This window comes from Rhinoderma darwinii, unplaced genomic scaffold (genome assembly GCF_050947455.1).
Source record: "Rhinoderma darwinii isolate aRhiDar2 unplaced genomic scaffold, aRhiDar2.hap1 Scaffold_131, whole genome shotgun sequence".
Classification (NCBI taxonomy): domain Eukaryota; kingdom Metazoa; phylum Chordata; class Amphibia; order Anura; family Rhinodermatidae; genus Rhinoderma; species Rhinoderma darwinii.
In genome coordinates, this window is record NW_027461963.1 from 1 (window position 1) to 8,169 (window position 8,169).

Here is an 8,169-nt window from a genome sequence, read left to right on the forward strand (position 1 = left end):
ATACTGACTGTAAAGTGCCGCGTATGTTACTATACTGACTGTAAAGTGCCGCATGTGTTACTATACTGACTGTAAAGTGCAGCGTGTGTTACTATACTGACTGTAATGTGCAGCGTGCATTACTATACTGACTGTAAAGTGCCGCATGTGTTACTATACTGACTGTAAAGTGCCGCATGTGTTACTATACTGACTGTAAAGTGCCGCATGTGTTACTATACTGACTGTAAAGTGCCGCATGTGTTACTGTACTGACTGTAAAGTGCAGCGTGCGTTACTATACTGACTGTAAAGAGCAGCATGTGTTACTATACTGACTGTAAAGTGCAGCGTGTTTTACTATACTGACTGTAAAGTGCAGCATGCGTTACTATACTGACTGTAAAGTGCAGCGTGCGTTACTATACTGACTGTAAAGAGCAGCATGTGTTACTATACTGACTGTAAAGTGCAGCGTGCCTTACTATACTGACTGTAAAGTGCCGCATGTGTTACTATACTGACTGTAAAGTGCCGCATGTGTTACTATACTAACTGTAAAGTGCAGTGTGCGTTACTATACTGAATGTAAAGTGCAGCGTGCGTTACTATACTGACTGTAAAGTGCCGCATGTGTTACTATACTGACTGTAAAGTGCAGCGTGCGTTACTATACTGACTGTAATGTGCAGCGTACATTACTATACTGACTGTAAAGTGCCGCATGTGTTACTATACTGACTGTAAAGTGCCGCATGTGTTACTATACTGACTGTAAAGTGCAGTGTGCGTTACTATACTGACTGTAAAGTGCCGCATGTGTTACTATACTGACTGTAAAATGCCGCATGTGTTACTATACTGACTGTAAAGTGCCGCATGTGTTACTATACTGACTGTAAAGTGCAGCGTGCTTTACTATACTGACTGTAAAGTGCAGCGTGCGTTACTATACTGACTGTAAAGTGCAGCGTGCGTTACTATACTGACTGTAAAGTGCCGCGTATGTTACTATACTGACTGTAAAGTGCCGCATGTGTTACTATACTAACTGTAAAGTGCAGCGTGCGTTACTATACTGACTGTAAAGTGCCGCATGTGTTACTATACTCACTGTAAAGTGCAGCGTGCATTACTATACTGACTGTAAAGAGCAGCATGTGTTACTATACTGACTGTAAAGTGCAGTGTGCGTTACTATACTGACTGTAAAGTGCCGCATGTGTTACTATACTGACTGTAAAGTGCTGCATGTGTTACTATACTGACTGTAAAGTGCAGCATGTGTTACTATACTGACTGTAAAGTGCCGCATGTGTTACTATACTGACTGTAAAGTGCAGCGTGTGTTACTATACTGACTGTAAAGTGCCGCATGTGTTACTATACTGACTGTAAAGTGCAGCGTGCGTGACTATACTGACTGTAAAGTGCCGCGTATGTTACTATACTGACTGTAAAGTGCCTCATGTGTTACTATACTGACTGTAAAGTGCAGCGTGCGTTACTATACTGACTGTAAAGTGCCGCATGTGTTACTATACTGACTGTAAAGTGCCGCATGTGTTACTATACTGACTGTAAAGTGCCGCATGTGTTACTGTACTGACTGCAAAGTGCAGCGTGCGTTACTATACTGACTGTAAAGAGCAGCATGTGTTACTATACTGACTGTAAAGTGCAGCGTGCGTTACTATACTGACTGTAAAGAGAAGCATGTGTTACTATACTGACTGTAAAGTGCAGCGTGCCTTACTATACTGACTGTAAAGTGCCTCATGTGTTACTATACTGACTGTAAAGTGCCGCATGTGTTACTATACTGACTGTAAAGTGCCGCATGTGTTACTATACTGACTGTAAAGTGCCGCATGTGTTACTATACTGACTGTAAAGTGCCGCATGTGTTACTATACTGACTGTAAAGAGCAGCATGTGTTACTATACTGACTGTAAAGTGCAGCGTGCGTTACTATACTGACTGTAAAGAGCAGCATGTGTTACTATACTGACTGTAAAGTGCAGCGTGCCTTACTATACTGACTGTAAAGTGCCGCATGTGTTACTATACTGACTGTAAAGTGCCGCATGTGTTACTATACTAACTGTAAAGTGCAGTGTGCGTTACTATACTGAATGTAAAGTGCAGCGTGCGTTACTATACTGACTGTAAAGTGCCGCATGTGGTACTATACTGACTGTAAAGTGCAGCGTGCGTTACTATACTGACTGTAATGTGCAGCGTGCGTTACTATACTGACTGTAAAGAGCAGCATGTGTTACTATACTGACTGTAAAGTGCAGCGTGCCTTACTATACTGACTGTAAAGTGCCGCATGTGTTACTATACTGACTGTAAAGTGCCGCATGTGTTACTATACTAACTGTAAAGTGCAGTGTGCGTTACTATACTGAATGTAAAGTGCAGCGTGCGTTACTATACTGACTGTAAAGTGCCGCATGTGTTACTATACTGACAGTAAAGTGCCGCATGTGTTACTATACTGACTGTAAAGTGCAGCGTGCTTTACTATACTGACTGTAAAGTGCAGCGTGCGTTACTATACTGACTGTAAAGTGCAGTGTGCGTTACTATACTGACTGTAAAGTGCCGCGTGCGTTACTATACTGACTGTAAAGTGCGGCATGTGTTACTATACTGACTGTAAAATGCCGCATGTGTTACTATACTGACTGTAAAGTGGCGCATGTGTTACTATGCTGACTGTAAAGTGCAGCGTGCTTTACTATACTGACTGTAAAGTGCAGCGTGCGTTACTATACTGACTGTAAAGTGCAGCGTGCGTTACTATACTGACTGTAAAGTGCTGCGTATGTTACTATACTGACTGTAAAGTGCCGCATGTGTTACTATACTAACTGTAAAGTGCAGCGTGCGTTACTATACTGACTGTAAAGTGCCGCATGTGTTACTATACTCACTGTAAAGTGCTGCATGTGTTACTATACTGACTTTAAAGTGCCGCATGTGTAACTGTACTGACTGTAAAGTGCAGCGTGCATTACTATACTGACTGTAAAGAGCAGCATGTGTTACTATACTGACTGTAAAGTGCAGCGTGCGTTACTATACTGACTGTAAAGAGCAGCATGTGTTACTATACTGACTGTAAAGTGCAGCGTGCCTTACTATACTGACTGTAAAGTGCCGCATGTGTTACTATACTGACTGTAAAGTGCCGCATGTGTTACTATACTAACTGTAAAGTGCAGTGTGCGTTACTATACTGAATGTAAAGTGCAGCGTGCGTTACTATACTGAATGTAAAGTGCAGCGTGCGTTACTATACTGACTGTAAAGTGCCGCATGTGTTACTATACTGACTGTAAAGTGCCGCATGTGTTACTATACTGACTGTAAAGTGCAGCGTGCTTTACTATACTGACTGTAAAGTGCAGCGTGCGTTACTATACTGACTGTAAAGTGCAGCGTGCATTACTATACTGACTGTAAAGTGCCGCATGTGTTACTATACTGACTGTAAAGTGCAGCGTGCTTTACTATACTGACTGTAAAGTGCAGCGTGCGTTACTATACTGACTGTAAAGTGCAGCGTGCGTTACTATACTGACTGTAAAGTGCCGCATGTGTTACTATACTGACTGTAAAGTGCTGCATGTGTTACTATACTGACTGTAAAGTGCAGCATGTGTTACTATACTGACTGTAAAGTGCAGCGTGCGTTACTATACTGACTGTAAAGTGCCGCGTATGTTGCTATACTGACTGTAAAGTGCCGCATGTGTTACTATACTGACTGTAAAGTGCAGCGTGTGTTACTATACTGACTGTAAAGTGCCGCATGTGTTACTATACTGACTGTAAAGTGCCGCATGTGTTACTGTACTGACTGTAAAGTGCAGCATGTGTTACTATACTGACTGTAAAGTGCTGCATGTGTTACTATACTGACTGTAAAGTGCTGCATGTGTTACTATACTGACTGTAAAGTGCAGCATGTGTTACTATACTGACTGTAAAGTGCAGCGTGCGTTACTATACTGACTGTAAAGTGCTGCATGTGTTACTATACTGACTGTAAAGTGCAGCATGTGTTACTATACTGACTGTAAAGTGCAGCGTGCGTTACTATACTGACTGTAAAGTGCCGCATGTGTTACTATACTGACTTTGAAGTGCCGCATGTGTTACTATACTGACTGTAAAGTGCCGCATGTGTTACTATACTGACTGTAAAGTGAAGTGTGCGTTACTATACTGAATGTAAAGTGCAGCGTGCGTTACTATACGGACTGTAAAGAGCAGCATGTGTAACTATACTGACTGTAAAGTGCCGCATGTGTTACTATACTGACTGTAAAGAGCAGCGTGTGTTACTATACTGACTGTAAAGTGCGGCATGTGTTACTATACTGACTGTAAAGTGCCGCATGTGTTACTATACTGACTGTAAAGTGCCGCATGTGTTACTATACTGACTGTAAAGTGCCGCATGTGTTACTATACTGACTGTAAAGTGCAGTGTGCGTTACTATACTGAATGTAAAGTGCAGCATGTGTTACTATACTGACTGTAAAGTGCTGCATGTGTTACTATACTGACTGTAAAGTGCTGCATGTGTTACTATACTGACTGTAAAGTGCAGCATGTGTTACTATACTGACTGTAAAGTGCAGCGTGCGTTACTATACTGACTGTAAAGTGCTGCATGTGTTACTATACTGACTGTAAAGTGCAGCATGTGTTACTATACTGACTGTAAAGTGCAGCGTGCGTTACTATACTGACTGTAAAGTGCCGCATGTGTTACTATACTGACTTTGAAGTGCCGCATGTGTTACTATACTGACTGTAAAGTGCCGCATGTGTTACTATACTGACTGTAAAGTGAAGTGTGCGTTACTATACTGAATGTAAAGTGCAGCGTGCGTTACTATACGGACTGTAAAGAGCAGCATGTGTAACTATACTGACTGTAAAGTGCCGCATGTGTTACTATACTGACTGTAAAGAGCAGCGTGTGTTACTATACTGACTGTAAAGTGCGGCATGTGTTACTATACTGACTGTAAAGTGCCGCATGTGTTACTATACTGACTGTAAAGTGCCGCATGTGTTACTATACTGACTGTAAAGTGCCGCATGTGTTACTATACTGACTGTAAAGTGCAGTGTGCGTTACTATACTGAATGTAAAGTGCAGCGTGCGTTACTATACTGACTGTAAAGTGCCGCATGTGTTACTATACTGACTGTAAATGCTGCATGTGTTACTATACTGACTGTAAAGTGCCGCATGTGTTACTATACTGACTGTAAAGTGCAGCGTGCTTTACTATACTGACTGTAAAATGCAGCGTGCGTTACTATACTGACTGTAAAGTGCAGCGTGCGTTACTATACTGACTGTAAAGTGCCGCATATGTTACTATACTGACTGTAAAGTGCCGCATGTGTTACTATACTGACTGTAAAGTGCAGCGTGCGTTACTATACTGACTGTAAAGTGCCGCATGTGTTACTATACTGACTGTAAAGTGCCGCATGTGTTACTATACTGACTTTAAAGTGCCGCATGTGTAACTGTACTGACTGTAAAGTGCAGCATGTGTTACTATACTGACTGTAAAGTGCAGCGTGCATTACTATACTGACTGTAAAGAGCAGCATGTGTTACTATACTGACTGTAAAGTGCAGCGTGCGTTACTATACTGACTGTAAAGTGCCGCATGTGTTACTATACTAACTGTAAAGTGCCGCATGTGTTACTATACTGACTGTAAAGTGCCGCATGTGTTACTATACTAACTGTAAAGTGCCGCATGTGTTACTATATTGACTGTAAAGTGCAGCGTGCGTTACTATACTGACTGTAAAGTGCCGCGTATGTTACTATACTGACTGTAAAGTGCCGCATGCGTTACTATACTGACTGTAAAGTGCCGCATGTGTTACTATACTGACTGTAAAGTGCCGCATGCGTTACTATACTGACTGTAAAGTGCTGCATGTGTTACTATACTGACTGTAAAGTGCCGCATGTGTTACTATACTGACTGTAAAGTGCAGCGTGCGTTACTATACTGAATGTAAAGTGCAGCGTGCGTTACTATACTGACTGTAAAGTGCCACATGTGTTACTATACTGACTGTAAAGTGCCGCATGTGTTACTATACTGACTGTAAAGTGCCGCATGTGTTACTATACTGACTGTAAAGTGCAGCGTGCTTTACTATACTGACTGTAAAGTGCAGCGTGCGTTACTATGCTGACTGTAAAGTGAAGCGTGCGTTACTATACTGACTGTAAAGTTCCGCATGTGTTACTATACTGACTGTAAAGTGCAGCGTGCGTTACTATACTGACTGTAAAGTGCAGCATGTGTTACTATACTGACTGTAAAGTGCAGCGTGCGTTACTATACTGACTGTAAAGTGCCGCATGTGTTACTATACTGACTGTAAAGTGCAGCATGTGTTACTATACTGACTGTAAAGTGCAGCGTGCGTTACTATACTGACTGTAAAGTGCCGCATGCGTTACTATACTGACTGTAAAGTGCCGCATGTGTTACTATACTGACTGTAAAATGCCGCATGTGTTACTATACTGACTGTAAAGTGCCGCATGTGTTACTATACTGACTGTAAAGTGCAGCGTGCTTTACTATACTGACTGTAAAGTGCAGCGTGCATTACAATACTGACTGTAAAGTGCAGCGTGCGTTACTATACTGACTGTAAAGTGCCGCATGTGTTACTATACTGACTGTAAAGTGCAGCGTGCGTTACTATACTGACTGTAAAGTGCAGCATGTGTTACTATACTGACTGTAAAGTGCAGTGTGCGTTACTATACTGACTGTAAAGTGCCGCATGTGTTACTATACTGACTGTAAAGTGCAGTGTGCGTTACTATACTGACTGTAAAGTGCAGCATTTGTTACTATACTGACTGTAAAGTGCAGCATGCGTTACTATACTGACTGTAAAGTGCCGCATGCGTTACTATACTGACTATAAAGTGCTGCGTGTGTTACTATACTGACTGTAAAGTGCCGCATGTGTTACTATACTGACTGTAAAGTGCCGCATGTGTTACTATACTGACTGTAAAGTGCCGCATGTGTTACTATACTGACTGTAAAGTGCAGCGTGCGTTACTATACTGACTGTAAAGTGCATCGTGCGTTACTATACTGACTGTAAAGTGCTGCATGTGTTACTATACTGACTGTAAAGTGCAGCATGTGTTACTATACTGACTGTAAAGTGCAGCGTGCGTTACTATACTGACTGTAAAGAGCCGCATGTGTTACTATACTGACTGTAAAGTGCCGCATGTGTTACTGTACTGACTGTAAAGTGCAGCATGTGTTACTATACTGACTGTAAAGTGCAGCATGTGTTACTATACTGACTGTAAAGTGCAGCATGTGTTACTATACTGACTGTAAAGTGCAGCGTGCGTTACTATACTGACATGTGTTACTATACTGACTGTAAAGTGCAGCATGCGTTACTATACTAACTGTAAAGAGCAGCGTGTGTTACTATACTGACTGTAAAAGTCCAGCTGGCGTTACTATACTGACTGTAAAGTGCCGCGTGTGTTACTTTACTGACTGTAAAGTGACGCATGTGTTACTATACTGACTGTAAAGTGCAGCATGTGTTACTATACTGACTGTAAAGTGCATCGTGCGTTACTATACTGACTGTAAAGTGCAGCAGGCGTTACTATACTGACTGTAAAGTGCCACATGTGTTACTATACTGACTGTAAAGTGCAGCATGTGTTACTATACTGACTGTAAAGTGCCGCATGTGTTACTATACTGACTGTAAAGTGCCGCATGCATTACTATACTGACTGTAAAGTGCCGCATGTGTTACTATACTGACTGTAAAGTGCAGCATGTGTTACTATACTGACTGTAAAGTGCCGCATGTGTTACTATACTGACTGTAAAGTGCCGCATGCATTACTATACTGACTGTAAAGTGCCGCATGTGTTACTATACTGACTGTAAAGTGCAGCATGTGTTACTATACTGACTGTAAAGTGCCGCATGTGTTACTATACTGACTGTAAAGTGCAGCAGGCGTTACTATACTGACTGTAAAGTGCAGCATGTGTTACTATACTGACTGTAAAGTGCAGCGTGTGTTACTATACTGACTGTAAATTGCTGCATGTGTTA